Source organism: Phocoena sinus, chromosome 11 (genome assembly GCF_008692025.1).
Source record: "Phocoena sinus isolate mPhoSin1 chromosome 11, mPhoSin1.pri, whole genome shotgun sequence".
Taxonomy (NCBI): Eukaryota; Metazoa; Chordata; class Mammalia; order Artiodactyla; family Phocoenidae; genus Phocoena; species Phocoena sinus.
The window spans coordinates 35165476-35185152 of NC_045773.1; the positions used below are offsets into that span (position 1 = coordinate 35165476).

Here is a 19677-nt window from a genome sequence, read left to right on the forward strand (position 1 = left end):
AGGCAGCTTTTTAAACAAATGAGCCACCATACTGGGAGCTACGTTCTTGTCAAAGGGCTGGTGAGACAAATTTTAGGAAGAAGCAAAGCAACGGCTCTAAACTTTACAGAGTTCAAGCTGTTGGCCTAACAGCAGCTACTGCAAAGGCAGTGAATTCTTCCTCTAGTGGAAAAGACCAGGGAGTGAGGGGATGGGCTCCGAACTGAGACAGAGGACAAGGAGAGTAGCTGAAGACATAAGGGCAGGGAATGGGGTTTGTCTTTCCATCACCAAGTAACACCATGCTTTTATGCTATGTGCTATGCTAAAAGGGCAGCAATATAGCTTCAAATGCTATTTCGCAGATGAGCTTTTCTTTAATGACCCAGAAGATTCTCTCAGTCCTTCAAGGCACAGGGGATGAAAAGAAACCTGCAGTAAAGTTCAGGAGCTTAGCTCTGAGGACAAGGGCCCCAGTACAGCGAAATTAACAGGGCAAAAAAGGCGAGTGGAATGGAGAAGCAGCTCTTGTGCCCCCAAAGAGGACAGACCTCAAGACCCCAGGCAATAACAATAGTGAACACCTACTATGTGCCAGGCTCTTTGCTGATGCCTTGCAGGCCCTATCGCTGTCCTTCACTAGATCCTGGTAAGTTAGGTATGACCCTTCCTTACACAGATGAGGACAAGAGGCTCCGTGAGCATAAATGGCTAAATCAAGAGCACATGGTGGCATGCGAACCCAGGTTTGTCTGATTCCCTTGCTCCTGACTCAAGCAGCCCGACGCCCGGTGCCCCAGAGCATGCACACGCGTCCCCTACAGACGGCCCTCCGCGAACGCCTTGGAGAAGCATGAGCTGACGGGTGGGACGAATTTGGGTACGGGCTCGAGGGAGGGGAAAGCGGGAGTGGGCGCGGATGTGGGCTTACCGGCTCCGGAAGCATGGCACCACAGCGCAGCGCGGCCAGGCTCAGCGGTACTAGCGACATCGCGGGGCCACCGCCCGCCACCGCCCGCCACCGCCCGCCACCGCTCGTAGTCCCTGCCAGCCTTCGGCCACGCTCTTACCCCGGCGGCCGGGGCCACACCTCCGGGCTCCGCCTCCCCCAGCACCGCCCAGGTATGGGCGGCCCCCTGGCGCCCTTCCTGGGTAGGGAAAGAAGTGCCCCGGCCTGCAGGGGTCGCGAGGGATGCCTGGGTCCGAGCGCCTCTCCAGCAACCGCGCACGCGCCGCCTCAGCGCACCCGTGCGAGCAGTGAGCCAGGTGCACGAGTGCACGCACGCCCCGCTCGCCCGAGCCCGGCGGGCCCTCCTGGCGTCCGGTCCCCTCCCGGAGCAGGTCGGTCCGAGAGGCCCGCGGTGCCCCTCCTGGCCGCCCGGAGCGCGCGGAGCGCCGGCGCCGCCAGTTAAAGTGTAGCGGGGCCGGGCCGCCGCTGACCGTCCCTGCACTCTGGCCGAGCTGCCCACGGTGAGTAGCGGGGACGCGCTAGACCCCGGGTCCACCCGCCCCGAACGGCCCCGGCCACAGCCCGGAGGCCCCAGCGGCCTCGGGCCGAGAGGTCGGGTGGGTCCGGAGGACCCCGGCCGGACGCCGAGGCTGGGGCTTCACCTGACGCTACGGCTGAGCCCCCGGAAACTAAAACAGTGGGACGGGGAGAGCAAAGCCTCACTGAGTTCTTCGCGGGAGTTAGTTCCTCGCAGGAACTAAGTTATATGTAATTCGTGTAACAGAAACCCTCCCTTTCCCCGGGTGTTCTGGTCAACGTATGTTTTCACAAAATGAGGCCTGACACTAACACTTCAGTCTCCGGAGGCGGAAGCCTTCACCCTTTGGGTTTGGAGGCGGGTTTTTGAGCTTCCTTGAGCTCAGGATTTATGAGCAGCGTTAAATGCAAATTTTGGGCCCGCCTTTCAGAGAGCCAGCCCAGCCCCTCAGGTCCAGCAGGGTCCGGAATCTGCATTTAACTTGACATTGCTGGCAATTCTGCGCAGGTGGACCAGGACCATCCTTTGAGGCACAGTGGTTTGGGGCAAGGTTAATAAAAATCAGCTGGGCCAACAGCAGATCAGAGTGCTTGGAACTTTGCTGCTTCAGCTGCCTGGGTTTGCAAAGGACAAGGTGGGGGTGACCAAGTCAAGGTCCCTTAAACTTGTAGGCCAAGTTAGCTTCATTCTTTACATGAGACCAAGGCCTAAGGAGGAATGAAATTGTCAGCTGGTGCGAGGTTGACTTAGTCAAGCAGCTCCTTTGCTGAGGTCCTGTGCACCAGGCCTGGCCCACCTGCCTGAGTAAGATTTGGGCCAGCATGGAGTGGGCCCAGCTAGAGCTGGGGGCTGTGGCATGCACACATGTAGGTTTCAGGTGACGCTTCCAGAGGATTGGTCCGGTTTCTAACCAAGGAGAGTGGCTCAGGTGAGGCTGTTGCCTCACCCATGCCTGGGGCTGGGCCACCCTGGGCCCCTCGCTCAACCTCTCTGAGTTGCTTTGAGCCCTGGGGTCCCAGAGATCATTTGCAGCTCTAATAGTTGTCTTTCTTCTGAGCAAACACGTGCAGGGTGCCAACCCTGGGGTGCAAAGGTGCCTTTGGACTGAGGATGAGGGCGGTGAGAGCATGTTCCAGGCAGGGCACATGTGCCCAGCCTGCTGTGGAAGTGCAGATGCAGACAGCCTCATTTTCCAGCTCTTGAGATCGTGAACTTTATCCCATGGTGCAGAGGACCCACGGCAGACGTTTTGGTGGTGGTCAGTTTTCAGTTTTAGAAAGCCCACCTGGGTGGCTATGCCAGGCTGTGGGAGGCCAGTCCCTCTGAGACCAGCGAGGAGGCAGGTGCTAACCAAAATGCATTCACTGGACAAATAGCCGAGTCCCTGTGGGCCAGGCTTCGAGCTGTGCCAGCTCTACAGCTGGCCCCAAAGCAGGCCCTGCTGCAGGAGCTTGGGCTGTTGAGTGTGAGGGCTTTGGGGACAACCAGGGATGCAAAGGTTAGTCCTCTATCTGGAGATAGAGTTTGTGAGTCAGACATTTATAGGGGTGGTAGAGAAGGGAGGAGGATAGGTCCCCGGGGAAGGAGAACTCCCTGGAGGTGAAGGCTAGGAGGGCCTGCACCAGGAAAACCCGAGAGTGAGGGGGCAGCCGAGGTGTCAGATGAGGCAGAGGGGCCAGGGGTGGCCTGGCCTGAGGTGGGCCCCTGGCTTAGGTCCTTGGCAAGAAGGAGTGAGACAGGCAGGGGAGGAGGAGTTTGGAGGTGGGAATGGGGTGGTTTTCTTTCAAGAAAGGGCAAGGTTAAGATCGTTTCTCCAGGGGAAGAAGCTGGTGGGCAAAGGAGAGAGGAAATGTGAGGCCAGCATGGTGCCGAGGTGGCTGGGCTTCGGGTAGGAGGAGGGAACCTGGGCAGCAGGTGCTGGCCGTTGACTTGGGACACAGGCTGAGGGATCCCCCAGTGCCCTGGGTCCAGGGCTGCGTGTGTGTGGGCACAGAGGTGACACTGCCCTGGCCCTGGTTCTCTGATGCCCACGGCAGGACTGCAGAGTGGGCAGTCCCAAGGAGAGCCCTTCAGCCACAGCTGGTGTTCTCTGTGGGCCAGCGAGGTGTGCCTGCCTGTCTTTTCGGGGGGAAGGGGTCTGCTCTGGCTCGGAAGTTCCTTCCAAAAAGTGTCCCTCCACAAGAGGGCCTTGTTGGTTAAGCATGTAGCCTCCGAGGTGGCCTGCTGGAAGGAACACCATTTGTTTGAATGCCTAAGTCCAATAGTGTCGTGGCTTTAAACAGGAGGCAGGGCCATTGCGGGTCAGGAGGTCTCAGCTTCCTCTCTGTCTGTAACCTCTGGAAGTCACTGCCCTTCTCAGAGCCTCAGTTTCCTTTACTGTAAAGTGGGCGGATGAGACAGTGTAATGGCAGTGAGGTGACTCAAGTCTGTGAGGGAAGTGCAGATGCTCTGATCTTCCCCCTTTGGCCATGAATTCTGCTGGGTCTAGGTTTCTGAAAGAGCCACTGTGCAGTGTGCCTTCAAGTCTTGGTATTTAGGAGGCGCTTGTGAAATGCTTGAATGAACGAATGAATGAGTGCATACCTTCCTCCTAGGCCGGCACCAAAGCCTGCCTGCCCAGGAGAGCTGGTTTGAGTTTCTTCCTCCTCTTCCTCCTCTGGTGGGGTGAAGGGCACCTCTCCTGGAGTCTGGAAGACCACTTTGTCTAGTACCCATGGCTGTGACCCCAGAACCCCTGGGACAGGTTCTGTGCCGCTGCTGGGGGGTGGAGAGACCAGGGTTCCAGATCCCTGGCTCTGCTAGTTACTCCCCAGTGCCAACCTCGGATGAGGCTCTGGTTGTCCTGGGGCCTCAGTTTCCCCATCCATAACATGAAGCTGACATCAGCCCTGGTGGCCTGGCAGGGCTGTTGGGAGACTCTGAAGAGGTGGGAAAAAGCTGAAGGACTTAAAAGTGCTGTGTAAATTTAGGGGCAGGGGAGGTGGGACAAGAAATAAACAAATGATCTCCACGGCCCAAATAGGGAAATTCCTTTGGACCCAAGTGCAGCGATGCCCGCAGGCTGTCGCTTTTGTCAGACCTTTGTTTCTCTGTCCTATGCGTCAGCAAGGGAACAAGACCATTAGGGTTGTTGACATGTCCCAAGCCCAGTCTCCACCCACACAGGTGGAATTTTCCACTTCTTTTGTTTTTTCAAATATTAATCAAGGCCCCAGCCAGTCCACAGTGGACCCATTGTCTCATGAAGAGCAAGCAGTTTCTGGCAGACACTGGCCACCTCCCAGGGCCCCGGAAGCCCCCCCGAGCTGGGACGGGTGCTGTTGGGAGCACCCCGCCCTCGGTACCACCCTCCCCCCGCCACCCAGTGTTCTGCTCCAGCTGGTTGAGTTTTGCAGAGTCCGTGGCCATGCCTGCTTTGAGCCAGGGACCCCGAGGCCACACTGAGAGCTTGCCCCCTGCTCACAGTGGGGCCGTGGAGCCGCAGACGGTTTCTCTGCTCCAGTGAGGAGGGCTGGCCCAGGAAGGCCCACAGACGCGGGCCACGGTGTTAAGTCCATGTTAACACTACCCCTGCCAGTTCCTAGGGCGAAACCCCATGGGGCCACAGCCCGTGTGTACTTGCACCGATCTTCACATGCGCTGTCACACTGGCGCCTGGAAGAAGGTCCAGAATGGAGAGGAGGCTGGTTCTGTTTTTCTCTCAAAGCGCCACCTGTACGTGGGTGACAGAGTCGGCCTCCCAGAGCTTGAGGGAGGATTACTGGAGATGTCAGGGGGTAGAGCCGTGGGCATGTGTGGGACTCATGGCAAAGGGGCAGCCACCTATCTCTCCATCAGTGATACTTGAAACCAGGGTCCGTGGATGCTGGTTGATGTCCTACACTAGTCTTGGTGCCTGATTGATTCCTGCACTTTCGTTCAGTGATGGAGCTGTTCGTAGTTGACACAAGGAAGCAGTGGGCGTTTTTAAGCAGCTCACCTGGCAGTCTGTAGGGCCCTCTGCCGCTAAGCCCCTCCAGAAGCTTGAAAGGGAAACAGTGGCGGGCATGTGTGGGAAAGTTGGCTGACTCATATCTCGCCGCTGGTTTATAAAAGAAAGTGAGCTGGCTACCTGCAGGGCTGCTCCCAGGTGTGATCTGGCGTCCCTGTCCCTGCCATGCCGTGGCTGGATGGCGCTTCGACAGGGGGTCGCTTAGCACCTCCAGGGCCTTGCTGGCCTTCGGAGGAGTGTGTCTCCGAGCCTGTGGTAGTGCCTGAGTGAACACGGATTAAAGATCAAGCAGGCCTCGCATTTCTCTAATGATTAGTGATGTTGAGCATCCTTTCACGAGGTGTCACCTCACACCAGTCAGAATGGCCATCATCAAAAAATCTACAAACAATAAATGCTGGAGAGGGTGTGGAGAAAAGGGGACCCTCTTGCACTGGTGGTGGGAATGTAAATTGATACAGCCACAATGGAGAACAGTATGGAGGTTCCTTAAAAAACTAAAAATAGAACTAGCATATGACCCAGCAATCCGACTACTGGGCATGTACCCTGAGAAAACCATAATTCAAAAAGAGTCATGTACCACAATGTTCATTGCAGCTCTATTTACAATAGCCAGGACATGGAAGCAACCTAAGTGTCCATCGACAGATGGGTGGATAAAGAAGATGTGGCACATATATACAATGGAATATTACTCAGCCATAAAAAGAAACGAAATTGAGTTATTTGTAGTGAGGTGGATGGACCTAGAGTCTGTCATACAGAGTGAAGTAAGTCAGAAAGAGAAAAATAAATACCATATGCTAACACATATTATATGGACTCTAATAAAAAAAAAAGGTTCTGAAGAACCTAGGGCAGGAATAAAGATGCAGACGTAGAGAATGGACTTGAGGATATGGGGAGGGGGAAGGGTAAACTGGGACGAAGTGAGAGGGTGGCATGGACATATATACACTACCAAACGTAAAATAGATAGCTAGTGGGAAGCAGCCGCATAGCACAGGGAGATCAGCTCGGTGCTTTGTGACCACCTAGAGGGGTGGGATAGGGAGGGTGGGAGGGAGACGCAAGAGGGAGGGAATATGGGAATATATGTACAGCTGATTCACTTTGTTATACTGCGGAAACTAACACACCATTGTAAAGCAATTATACTCCAGTAAAGATGTTAAAAAAAATAAAAAGTAAAATTAAAAAAAAGATCAAGCAGTCCTGGCAGCTGCTGCTCTCTGCCCTCTGCTTAGCCCTGTGTTTGCAGCAGATGCCAGAGTCGGTGCCTCGGGTGGGGGGAAGGGACGCTTTGTCCTGGGACCTTGGACAAGCCACCTCAGAGCACGGGTCTGGGCCTCTAGGGGATTGATGTCCAGTCCATAATATTGTATCTCAAACTCCCTGTGGTGCAGGACCATGTTTGGTTTTTAAATTTTAATCTCACATGGGTTGATTTAAAAACTGTAATAAAAGTTGTTACAGTAAAAACAAAGATACATCGCATTTAAGCTCATTATCTTATTAGGAGATGCAGCAGACATCAAGTCACTGTGTCAGATTGCTGGAAACGTTTCTAAACCCTGCCTTTTGATTCTGTGCTTATCTTTTGCAGACAGTCGAAAATAGCATGTGGGTTGGCCCTGGCCACAGAGCCTGAATCCTTCACATCTGGGTGTGAGGTGGTGTTTTTTAATCGAGGTTTTAAAAACTGGTTGAAAATGTGCTTGAAGGAGGAAGCGGGTAGCAAACCTTTGTCGAACGCCCCGACTTCTGTGGAACAGGGTGGAGTCCATCAGCCTAGATCAGGCTCCTGGCCTCCGAGTTTCTCCCACTCTGCCTTCATTCCCTCAGTCTTTTAGCAGAGAGATTTGAGATTTAAAACAGATAGCAACAACGAAAGCCCTTTTTGTTGTGGAAAATTTGGAACACACACAAAATTAGCCAGAAGAGAGTATTGAATCCCATATCCCATCCCCTCATGGGTGAACCTGTTTTGTCTGCCCCCCAGATCCCTGGGGTTTTTAAAACCAAATCCCAAATATTGCTTATTTTTTCTGTCCATCTTTCAGTAGATATTTCTGAAACAGTCGTTTTAAACAACGTTACCACAGAACCAGTGTCACATCTGACAAACAATGACTTCTTAATATCCTCAAATATCCAGTCACTGTTCAAATTCCTAGGACCTGAGTGAGATCCACACGTCATTCTCTCATGATCTGTGGATTTCCCTCCATCTCCCTCTGCCTTGTTTCTTTTTCACTTGAACTTGTTGAAGAAATGTCGGGCTTTCCCTTGGCCTGGATTCTGTGTGTGGGATCCCACGTTCCTCTGATCTTCGAATTTCCTCCAAATCGGTGGATTTAGAAGTGTGAGCAGATTCAGGTCTGGAGTTTTGGGTGAGGATATTTCATTGTCTTCTCTCATTCACACATATCTCATTCAGACATACGCAGAGGCGAGAAGGGAGGAGCTGCAAACATCAGAGGCCCCGGCAGAGGCTGGCACCCACTGCTGCCAACAGGAAACCCCCGGCCCAGGTCACACAGAAGTCCTGGCAGAGCTGGGGACAAAAGCCTGGCCTGTGGTTGGCGTCATACTTGGGACTCCTCCCTGGGGTTTTCTTGGCATTCTGAGCAGTCTCTGCCCTGTCCTGTGTCCCGCCCTCAGCACCAGGAGGGTGCAAGGACAAGTGGGCCCTGCCCAAGCAGCTGGAGTTATCTCTGAGGTAGCAACTGATTAGCTAATTCAAGAGAAGAGGGGAGAGTTTCTGATTCATTTGTTTATTCTGCACCAAAATGTGGGAGATGAGAGTTTTAGGAAGAGAAACTTGACTTTTGAAGAAAATGAGTTTTTTTTAATGAAAAAAAATTAAGCTACAACATACAGTAAAGTGTACTGATGGTGAATTTTTATCTGTATATGCACCCAGGTGATCATCACCTGGTCAGGATCCAGAATGTTCCTTGTGCCCCTTATTTAATTTAATTTACTTTATTTATTTATTTGCTGTGGCACGCAGGATCTTAGTTCCCCGACCACGGATCGAACCCATGCCCCCTGTAGTGGAAGCACGAACTCTTAACCACTGGACCACCACGGAAGTCCCTCCCTGTGCCCCTTCTAAGTGGTACCTCTCTCTGCCCCGGCACAGATGTCTCAGTTCAGTGTCCGCATCTCAGACTGCCCAGGTGTGGGAGCTGTAGGCTGCACGCCGGCCTGTCCCCATCATATGTCTACTCAGCTAGCATTACAGAGTGCCACGCTCCGCGTTGGGGGCAAGGCCACAGAGCCTTTGGCTGGGGCGATGGGCCTTTGACAGCTCATTTCACTCTTAGGGTTGAGGTCTCAGTAAGTGGTACAAAGAGAAGTCCCAGGATGGATGTGGCCAGTGGCCGAGGAAGGCTTCTCAGAGGGAGCATTGGCTGAGCAGGGTCTGAGGGAAGATGAGAAGTGACCCAGGTGCAAGGAGGTGGGGACCCCATACCTGGAAGAAGGAGCACACGTGCAAAGGACCAGGGTGGGTGGGAGGGTAGGTGGTCTGGGTGCCTGGAACCCAGAGAGTGAGACTCATGGTTGGGTGAGGGGTGATGGGTGAGGCGGGGGCAGGAGGCAGGGCTCCTGGGGCTGTGAGGAAGCTTGCTCCACCATCTTGGGAGGATGGGTGGCCTGGGCTGGAGGTGGGCAGTGAGGTTCCTTTGCGGGGAGGGGGCAGCTGCCCAGGGTTCTTCGCTGGACCATTATTACTCCCCAGCCCGGCTACCTCTCTGACCAGACCCTTCCCACCTGGGCCACCACCCCAAACTCCCCTCCTCCCACCCCAGCGCTGGGGGATCAGGCTGCTATGCCATTGAGAAGGCTTTGCCAGGCTGCAGGGAAGCAGCCGAACTTTACCACTTTTTGGCCTCTACAGCCTTGGGTGGTGCCTTGTACCCTCTCCGTGTGCTGACTCAGGTGACTTTTTAGCTCCCAGAATGTGGCTGTGTTGGGCGGGTCCTGCCTGTGACTTGAAAAGGGACAGGGGCTCCCCTCTCAGGCTTGTTTTCTTTTCTGTGATGTGGGACTGATGGTGATGGTGATGATGATGATGGTGGTGATGAAGCCCACTCCCCCAGTGTCTGTGGGAGATTCAGTGTGTGATAACCCACGTGAAGCGCTCAGGATGGGTGGCTGCCCCTATTATGACTACTTTACTCATAACTCTGTTTGGTTTTGTGGCTTAATGGAGCTCCGTGAACAGACAGTGGCAGCTACGGAGCATTATTCATTTGACCCCCACAAAGCCCAGCCTAGAAGGTTGAGAACCTTGTCAGAGGTCTCTCAGGAGAGCAGGTCAAAGCCGGGACTAGAAGGCCAGATCAAAGGCAGGTGGCCTGCTCTGAATCCTCCATTGGAGAGCAACCCCTCAGAGACCCCCAGAAAGGCGAGGATGGCGGCGCCCTCCCCCCCCCCGCCCCACTTTCTGCAGTTCTCTCTCAGGACTGTCGGCACCACCTTGGCCCATGGGCTCAGAGACAGTGCCAACCTTGGGGCACCAAGGGGCTTAGTGCCCACGAGCAGCTGAGCTTTGTGCCTCGGTCTGCTCAAGCCGTGTCTGTAGTGACAGGGCTACCCAGCCACTATGTAAATGGTTAACAGCATCCTTTCTTGTGACTGGGCCCTTTTTATGGCTCTGTCCCCCATGGGTGGACAGTAAGATTTTCACCATTGTTTGCCAGCATAAACAACTCAGGACAGACCTCTAGGCTTGTTTTTTCACAGCTGTGCAGAGTTCTTTTGGTTAAATTCTTTTTTTTTTTTTTTTTTTTTGCTTGCGCCATGCAGCATGTGGGATTTTGGTTCCCCAACCAGGGATTGAACCCACGTGCCCTGCCTTGGAAGTGCGGAGTCTTTTTTTTTTTCCCAGGTGGCTTTGCTGTTCTTTTGTTCTGACTCCCAAGTCAATAGTTTTCCTATTGCATCATGTCTTACTTTTTTTTTTTAATTAAAAAATTGTTTTTTATTGGAGTATAGTTGCTTTGCAATATTGTGTTAGTTTATATTGTACAGCAAAGTGAATCAGCTATACGTATACCTATATCCCCTCTTTTTTGGATTTCCTTCTCATTTAGGTCCCCACAGAGCATTGAGTAGAGTTCCCTGTGCTATACAGTAGGTTCTCATTAGTTATTTACTTTCTACATAGTATCAATAGTGTATACATGTCAACCCCAATCTCCCAATTCATCCCACCCCACCACTTTACCCCTTGGTATCCATATGTTTGTTCTCTATGTCTGTGTCTCCATTTCTGCTTTGTAAATAGATTGTCTGTACCAATTTTTTCAGATTCCACATATATACGTTAATATGCAATATTTGTTTTTCTCTTTCTGATTTACTTCACTCTGTATGACAGTCTCTAGGTACATCCGTGTCTCTACAAATGACCCAATTTTATTCCTTTTTATGGCTGAGTAATATTCCATTGTATATATGTACCACATCTTCTTTATCCATTCCCCTGTCGATGGACATTTAGGTTGGGAAGCGCAGAGTCTTAACCACTGGACCACCAGGGAAGTCCCTCTTTCAGATAAATTGTTAGAAGAAGTGGGATTGCTGAGACAGAGGGCTGCACCTTCAGAACCCTGATGCGTCCCTCACCTTCAGAAAAGGTCTACACGTTACCCAGCTGTGCCCAAAGCAGAATCATTATTTGCCATTGGCCCTGCCTGGCAGAGCTTCTCAAAGGTTGAAGCAGGTCTTGTGCCCTATTTCACATGCAGGCCTGGCTGAGACTGCTGGCCCCTCTCCAGAGTTCTGTCATCTCTTCTTGGGTAACTGACAAAAGCCAGGACCTCAGTGGCCCCAAGGATCTGATTCTAGTCTGGTACACTGTGCTGGCTCCGAGCTAGAAAGGAAATACACACACACACACACACACGTGTGCATGCCAAGAAATTGTGAAGGACCCTGTTCAAAGGGTCGTTTCGGGAAGTTTTGTCAGCCCTCCAGCTGTGCAACTCTGGAGACAGACTGTCCCAAGCATGGGTACTCCAGATGTGGTGGGTAAGCATTTTATTCTAGGCACAGTTCTTTTGCAGTTTGACTTTGCCAGAATTATCAAATTTGTTGTGCAATTGGTCACAAACTCAAAATTACATGGAAATCTGTCTTGTCATGTTGTAGCATGTTTTTTTTTTTTTGGTTGATATTCATTTTTATTTATGTTAATTTAATTATTGATTTATATTGGAGTATAGTTGATTTACAATGTTGTGTTAGTTTAAGGCCTACAGCTAAGTGATTCAGTTACATGTACATATGTCCATTCTTTTTCAGATTATCTCCCATATAGGTTATTACAGGATATTGAGTAGAGTTCCCTGTGCTACACAGTAGTAGGTCCCTGTTAAATATCTGTATTATATATAGGAGTGTGCATATGCTAATCCCAGACTCCTAATTTATCCCCCCTACCTTCCCCCCACCCTCACCCCTGCAACCACAAGTCTGCTTTCGAAGTCTGTGAGTCTGTTTCTGTTTTGCAAATAAGTTCATTTGTATCATTTTTTTTAGAGTCCACATATAAGTGATATCATATGATATTTGTCTTTCTCTGTCTGACTTACTTCACTTAGTATGATCATCTCTAGGTCCATCCATGTTGCTGCAAATGGCATTATTTCATTTTTTTTTTATGGCTGAGTGATATTCCATTGTATATATGTACCACATCTTCTTTATCCATTCTTCTGTCAGTGGACATTTAGGTTGCTTCCATGTGTTGGCTATTGTGCTCTGGACATAGGGGTGCATGTATCTTTTGGAATTATAGTTTTGTCCAGGTATATGCCCAGGAGTGGGATTGCTGGATCATATGGTAGTTGTATTTTTAGATTTTTGAGGAACCTCCATACTGTTCTCCGTAGTGGTTGTACCAACTTACATTCCCACCAACAATGTAGTAGGGTTCCCTTTTCTCCACACCGTCTCCAGCATTTATTGTTTGTAGACTTTTTGATGATGCCCATTCTGATTGGTGTGAGGTGATACCTCGTTGTAGTTTTGATTTGCATTTACCTAATGATTAGCAATGTTAAGTACCTTTTCATGTGCTTTTTGGCCATCTGTATGTCTTCTTTGGAGAAATGTCTATTTAGATCTTCTGCCCACTTTTTGACTGGGTTGTTTTGTTATATAGAGCTGCACAAGCTGTATATTTTGGAGATTAATCTCTTCTTGTTTGCTTCATTTGCAAACATTTTCTCCCATTCTGTGGGTTGTCTTTTCATTTTGTTTATGGTTTTCTTTGCTGTGCAAAAGCTTTTAAGTTTAATTAGGTCCCATTTGTTTATTTTTGTTTACATTTTCATTATTCTAGGAAGTGGATCAAAAAAGATATTGCTGTGATTTATGTCAGAGAGTGTTCTGCCTATATTTTCCTCTAAGAGTTTTATAGTATCCGGCCTTACATTTAGGTCTTTAATCCATTTTGAGTTTATTTTTGTGTATGGTGTTAGAGAATGTTCTAATTTCATCCTTTTACATGTAGCTGTCCAGTTTTCCCAGCACCACTTATTGAAGAGGCTGTCTTTCTTCCATTGTATATTCTTGCCTCCTTTGTCGTAGATTAATTAATTATTAATTAATTAGATTAATTATTTCTGAGCTTTCTATCCTGTTCCATTGATCTATATTTCTGGGGTTCTTTTTGGTACCCGTACCGTACTGTTCTGATTACTGTAGCTTTGTAGTATAGTCTGAAGTCAAGGAGTCTGATTCCTCCAGCTCCATTTTTCTTTCTCAGGATTGCTTTGGCTGTTTGGGGTCTCTTGTGTTCCCATACAAATCTTAACATTTTCTGTTCTAGTTCTGTGAAAACTGCTATTTGTAATTTGATAGGGATTGCACTGAATCTGTAGATTGCCTTGGGTAGTATAGTCATTTTGACAATATTGATTCTTCCAATCCAAGAACATGGTATATCTTTCCATCTGCTTGTGTCATCTTTGATTTCTTTCATCAGCGTCTTATAGTTTTCAGAGTACCGGTCTTTTGCCTCCTTAGGTAAGTTTATTCCTAGGTATTTTATTCTTTTTTTTGCAATGCTAAGTGGGATTGTTTCCTTAATTTCTCTTTCTGATCTTTCATTGTTAGTGTATAGGAATGCAAGAGATTTCTGTGTATTAATTTTGTAGACTTTTGCAGTCTAGATGATCTGTTAATGAATGTGGACTGTTAAAATGTGGGCTGTTAAAATTCCCCACTATTATTGTGTTACTGTTGATTTCTTCTTTTATGGCTGTTAGCATTTGCCTTATATATTGAGGTGCTCCTATGTTGGGTGCATATGTATATTTACAATTGTTATATCTTCTTCTTGGATTGATCCCTTGATCGTTACGTAGTATCCTTCTTTGTCTCTGGTAACAGTCTTTTTTTTAAGGTCGATTTTGTCTGATATGAGTATTCCTACTCCAGCTTTCTTTTGATTTCCATTTGCATGGAAGACCTTTTTCCATTGCCTCACTTTCAGTCTGTATGTGTCCCTAGATCTGAAGTGTGTCTCTTGTAAACAACGTATGTACAGGTCTTGTTTTTGTATCCATTCAGCCAGTCTGTGTGTTTTGGTTGGAGCATTTAATCCATTTACATTTAAGGTAATTATTGATATGTGTGTTCTTATTGCCATTTTATTAATTGCTTTTAATTTTTTTTTGTAGGTCTTTTTTCTTTCCTTCCTCTTGTTCTCCTCTCCTGTGATTTGATGACTATCTTTAGTGTTGTGTTGGATTGCTTTTTCTTTTGTGTGTGTGTATCTGTTGTAGATTTTTGGTTTACGGTTCCCATGAGGTTTTGATACAGCAGTCTATACGTATACAAGATTGTTTTAAGTTGCTGGTCTCTTAATTCCATTGGATTTCCGATATCCTGCATCTGTACTCTCCTCTTCTCACAATTGCTAGTTTTGATATCATATTTGTGTATGGATGATTTCCTACCTTTACTTTATGTTTGCCTTTATTGGTTAGCTTTCCCATTCATAATTTTCTTGTTTCTAGTTGTGGCCTTTTCTTTTCTGTAAGAGAAGTTCCTTTAGAATTTGCTGTAAAGCTGGTTTGGTGGTGCTGAATTCTCTTCGCTTTTGCTTGTCTGTACAGCTTTTGATTTCTCCATCAAATCTGAATGAGAGCCTTGCTGGGTAGAGTATTGTTGGTTGTAGGTTTTGCCCTTTCATTGCTTTAAATATATCATGCCATTCTCTTCTGACCTGCAGAATTTCTGCTGAAAAATCAGCTGATAACCTTATGAGGATTCCTGTGTATGTTATTTGTTGCTTTTCCCTTGTTGCTTTTAATATTTTTTGTCTTTAATTTTTGTCAGTTTGATTAATGTGTCTCAGCATGTTCCTCCTTGGGTTTATCTTGTATGGACCTCTCTGTGCTTCCTGGACTTGAGTGTTTTCTTTTTCATGTTAGGGAATTTTTCAACTATAATCTCTTCACATATTTTCTCAGGTCCTTTCTCTCTATTCTTCTGGGACCCCTATAATGTGAATGTTGGTGTGTTTAATGTTGTCCCAGAGGTCTCTGAGACTGTCCTCATTTTGTTTCATTCTTTTTTTCTTTATTTTGTTCCACAGCAGTGATTTCCACCACTCTGTCTTCTAGCTCACTTATTCATTCTTCTGCCTCATTTATTCTGATATTGATTCCTTCTAGTGTATTTTTCATTTCAGTTATTGTATTGTTCACCTCTGTTTGTTCTTGAAATCTTCTAGGTATCTGTTAAACATTTCTTGCATCTTCTTGGTCTGTGTCCCCATTCTTTTTCTGAGATCTTTGATCATCTTTACTGTCATTACTTTGAATTCTTTTTCAGGTAGATTGCCAGTCTCCACTTCACTTAGTTGTTCTGGGTTTTTATCTTGTTTCTTTGTGTGAAACATATTTCTCTGCTGTCTCATTTTGTCTTACTTTCTGGTTTTGTGGTCTCCTTTCCACAGGCTGTAGGATCGTAGTTCTTCTTGCTTCTGGTGCCTGCCCCCTGGTGGGTGAGATTGGTCCAGGGGCTTTTGCAGGCTTCCTGGTGGGAGGGACTGTTGCCTGCCCTCTGGTGGGTGGAGCTGGGTCTTGTCCCTCTGGTGGGCACAGCCACGTCCAGGGGTGCGTTTAGAGGTGGCTGTGAGCTCAGTACAACTTTAGATAGCCTGTCTGCTGATGGGTGGGGCTGTGTTCCCCCACCTGCTGGTTGTTTGGCCTGAGGCGTCCCAGCACTGGAGCCTACAGGCTGCTGGGTGGGGCCAAGTCCCAGTGCCAAAATGGTGACCTCCAGGAGAGCTCATGCCAATAAGTATTTCCTGAGACCTCTGCCACCAGTGTCCTTGCCGCCACAGTGAGCCACAGCCAACCCCCACCTCCCCAGGAGACCTTCTGAGACCAGCAGGCAGGGGTAGCCCAGGCTCCTGTGGAGTCACTGCTTTGTGCTGGGTCCCAGTGCGTGTGAAATCTTGTGTGCGCCCACCAAGAATGGAGTTTCTGTTTCCCTCAGTCCTGTGGAGCTCTCTCACTCAAGCCCCACTGGCCTTCAAAGCCAAATGCCCTGGGGGCTCCTCCTTCTATTGCCAGGCCCTCGCACTGGGGAGCTTGATGTGGGGCTCAGAACTCACTCCTGTGGCAGAACCTTTGTGATATAATTATTTTGCAGTTCGTGGGTCACCCACCTGGTGGGTATGGGATTTGATTATATGGTGAAAGCGTTCCTCCTACCATCTCATGATGGCTTCCTCTTTGTCTCTGGATGTAAAATATCATTTTTGGTAGGTTGCACTCTTTCTTATCCATGGTTGTTCAGCAGTTTGTTGTGATTTTGGTGTTTTCATGGGAGGAGGTGAGCTCAAGTCCTTCTACTCTTCCATCTTGTCCAGAATCGAGGGGCTGCTTTTATTTTGGATGTTTACTGCCTCTTTCCTTAGTGTGTGCTAGCCATTATCCCCTTGATATGGGGTGTGTAGATGTGTTGGCCTGTGAGCACTCCCTGTACGGTGTGGGCAGTGATTGGTGCCCACCCTGTGGGTTACCCAGCAGTGGTGGTGGACTGTGCACCCCCGGAACAGCAGGGGCTGAGGTTGGCAGCCCATGCACCCCTGAGGAGCGATTGGTGTCTGCTCCCTGCCCACGCATGCTCCCCAGATGGTGGGGGCAGTGACTGGCACCTGCTCCTGGGTTTCCTAGTGGTGGTGACAGCCCGTGCACTCCAGGGACAGCAGGGACAGTGATTGGGACCTGCTCGTGTCCCGTGAGTGCTCCCTGCGTGGCGGGGGCAGCGTTTGGCACCTGCTTGTGGGTCTCCCAGCGGCAGTGGTGACCTGGAATAGGAGGGACAGCGATTGGCACTCACTACTATGTCCCGAATTTCATTCCTTTTTAAGGCTGAATAATGTTGCATTGTTTGTATATACCACATTTCTCTTATCAAATCATCTGTTGATGGACATTTGTGTTGTTTCCACCTTTTTGCTATTGTGAATAATGCTGCTTAAAAATATTGTCATACAAATATCTGTTTGAGTCCTTGCTTTCAGTTATTTTGGGTACATACTTAGGAGTGGAATTGCTAGATCATATGGTAATTCTATATTTAACTTTTTGAAGAATCACCAAACTGTTTTCCACGGTGGCTGCACCATTTTGCATTCCCACCAACTGTGTACAAGGGTTCCAACTTCTCCACATTCCTATCAACGTTTGTTTTTTTCCATTTTTTGGATAATAGCCATTCTAATGGGTGTGAGGTGGTATTTCATTGTGGTTTTAATTTGCATTAGTGATGTTGAGCATCTTTTCACATGTTTATTGGCCATTTGTATATCTTTGGAGAAACATCTATTCTAGTTTTTTGCCCTTTTGTGTGTGTATGTGTGTGTGTGTGTGTGTGTGTGTGTGTGTGTGTGTTGAGTTGTGTGCTTTTTGTTGTAATTGAGTAGTAGGAGTTACTTATATATTCTGGACATTAATCCCTTACAGAGCTATGTTTTGCAAATATTTTGTTCCATTTTGTGGGTTATTTCACTCTCTTGATGGGGTCCTTTGTTGCACAAAAGTTTTTAATTTTGATGAAATCCAATTTATCTGTCCTTTCCCTTGTTGCCTGTGCTTTTGGTGAAGCATCATCATCAAGCAAGAAATCATTGCCAAATCCAGTCTCATGAAGATTTTTCCCTATGTTTTTATCTAAGGGTTTTATAATTTTAGTTCTTACATTTAGGTCTTTGGTCTATTTTAATTGTTGTATACAGTATTAGGTAAGGGTCAAACTTCATGCTTTTGCATATGGATATCCAGTTTCCCCAACACAATTTGCTTAAAAAATGATCGTTTCTCCATCGAATGTGTCTTGTCACCCTAGTAAAATATCAACTACCCATCTATGTGAGGGTTTATTTCTGCACTCTCTTTTCTGTTGTTCTATATGTCTGTCCTTATGCCACCACCATGTTGTTTTGATTACTGGAGCTTTGTAGTAAGCTTTGAAATCAGAAAGTGTCAGTCTTCCAACCTGTTATGTTCCAAGATTGTTTTGGCTATTTGGGGTCCCTTGAGATTGCATATGAATTTTAAGATGGGTTTCTCTATTTCTGAAAAAGCACTGTTGGGATTTTGATAGGGATTACATTGAATCTGTAAAGTGCCATAGGTAGTATTGCCATCTTAACAATATTAAGTTTTCCAATCCAGAACACAGGATGTCTTTCCATCTCTTTATACCTTATTTAATTTCTTTCAGCAATATTTTGTAGTTTTCAGTGTTAGGTCTTTCAACTGCTTGGTTAAATTTATTTCTAAATATTTTATTCTTTTTGCTACTATTATAAGTGGAATTGTTGCCTTAATTTCCTTTTTAGATTGTTCACTGTTAGTGTCTAGAAATGCAAATGATTTTTCTGTGATTTTGGATCCTGCAACTTTGCTGAATTTACTTATTAGCTCTAATAGTTATTGTGTGCGTCTCTGTGTAATCTTTAGGATTTTCTACATGTTAGATCATGTCATCTACAAACAGAGATAACTTCTTTGTTTAAAATTTTGATGCCTTTTATTTCTTGCCTAATTTCTTTGGCTAGAACTTCCAATACTGTGTTGAATAAAGGTGGCAAAAGTGAGTATCCTTGTCTTGTTCCTGATTTTAGGGGAAAGACTTCAGTCTTTCACCACTGAGTATGATGTTACCCCAAGTTTTTCATATATGACCTTTATCATTTTGAGGAAGTTTCATTCTATTTCTTGTTTACTGAGTGTTTTTATCATGAAAGGGTGTTGAATTATGTCAGATGCTTCGTCTGCATCAGTTGAGACGATTATGTGATTTTTATTCCTTCATTCTATTAACGTGGTGTATTATATTGATTGATTTTCATATGTTGAACCATATTTGCACTCCTGGGATAAATCCCACCTGGTCATGGTAAACAGTCCTTTTTAATATGCTGATGAATTCAGTTTGCTTGTATTTTGTTGAGAATTTTCACATCACTACTCATAAGAGATATTGGTCTGTCGTTTTCTTGTTAATGTCTTTGGCTTTGCTATCTGGTTAATGCCTGCCTCACATGAGTTAGGAAACTTGCCCTCCTCTTTAATTTTTTGGAAGAATTTGAGAAGGATTGATGTTCATTCTGTAAATGTTTGGTAGAATTCACAAGTGAAGCCATTTTCTCCAGGGTTTTCCTTTTTGGGGAGGATTTTGATTATTGATTCTATCTCCTTACTAATTATAGGTTTATTCATATTTTCTTTTTCTTCATGATTCAGTTTTGATAGATGGTATATTTCTGGGAATTTGTCTATTTCCTCTAGGTTATCCAATTTGTTAGTATACAATTGTTCACAGTACTTTCTTATCGTCTTTTTTATATCTGTAAAATCAGCAGTGATGGCCTCCCTTAAATTTCTGATTTTACTAATTTGAGTCTTCACTGTTTTTTCTTAGTTAACCTACCTAAACTTTTGATAAAAAATTTTTTTTAAGAATCAACTTTTGGATTGACTGTCTCTGTTGTTTTCCCGTTCTTTATTTCATTTACCTCTGCTCTAATCTTTATTATTTCCTTCCTTCTGCTAACTTTGGGTTTAGTTTGCTCTTCTTTTTCTAGTTCCTTAAGATGTAAAGTTCGGTTTTTTATTGAAATCTTTCTTCCTTTTTAATGTAAGCGTTTACAACTATAAATTTCCCCTCTTA

General features: G+C 46.8%; 1 protein-coding gene and 1 pseudogene across 2 annotated transcripts in view; one reads left to right on the plus strand and one right to left on the minus strand.

Annotated features, from left to right (window-relative positions):
- LOC116762726 overlaps positions 1 to 1031 on the minus strand; it is an 11088-nt pseudogene extending 10057 nt beyond the window's left edge.
- A 69-nt stretch (positions 1032 to 1100) lies between these two features.
- Positions 1101 to 19677, plus strand: part of CHDH (choline dehydrogenase) — a 65049-nt gene continuing 46472 nt past the window's right edge. Inside the window, exon 1 of one of the 2 annotated variants that reach the window (XM_032650080.1) lies at positions 1101 to 1449. The gene's annotated coding sequence lies outside the window, so the exon portion shown is untranslated. The remainder of the gene's footprint in view (positions 1450 to 19677) is intronic. The other variant, XM_032650081.1, reaches the window with a different exon arrangement.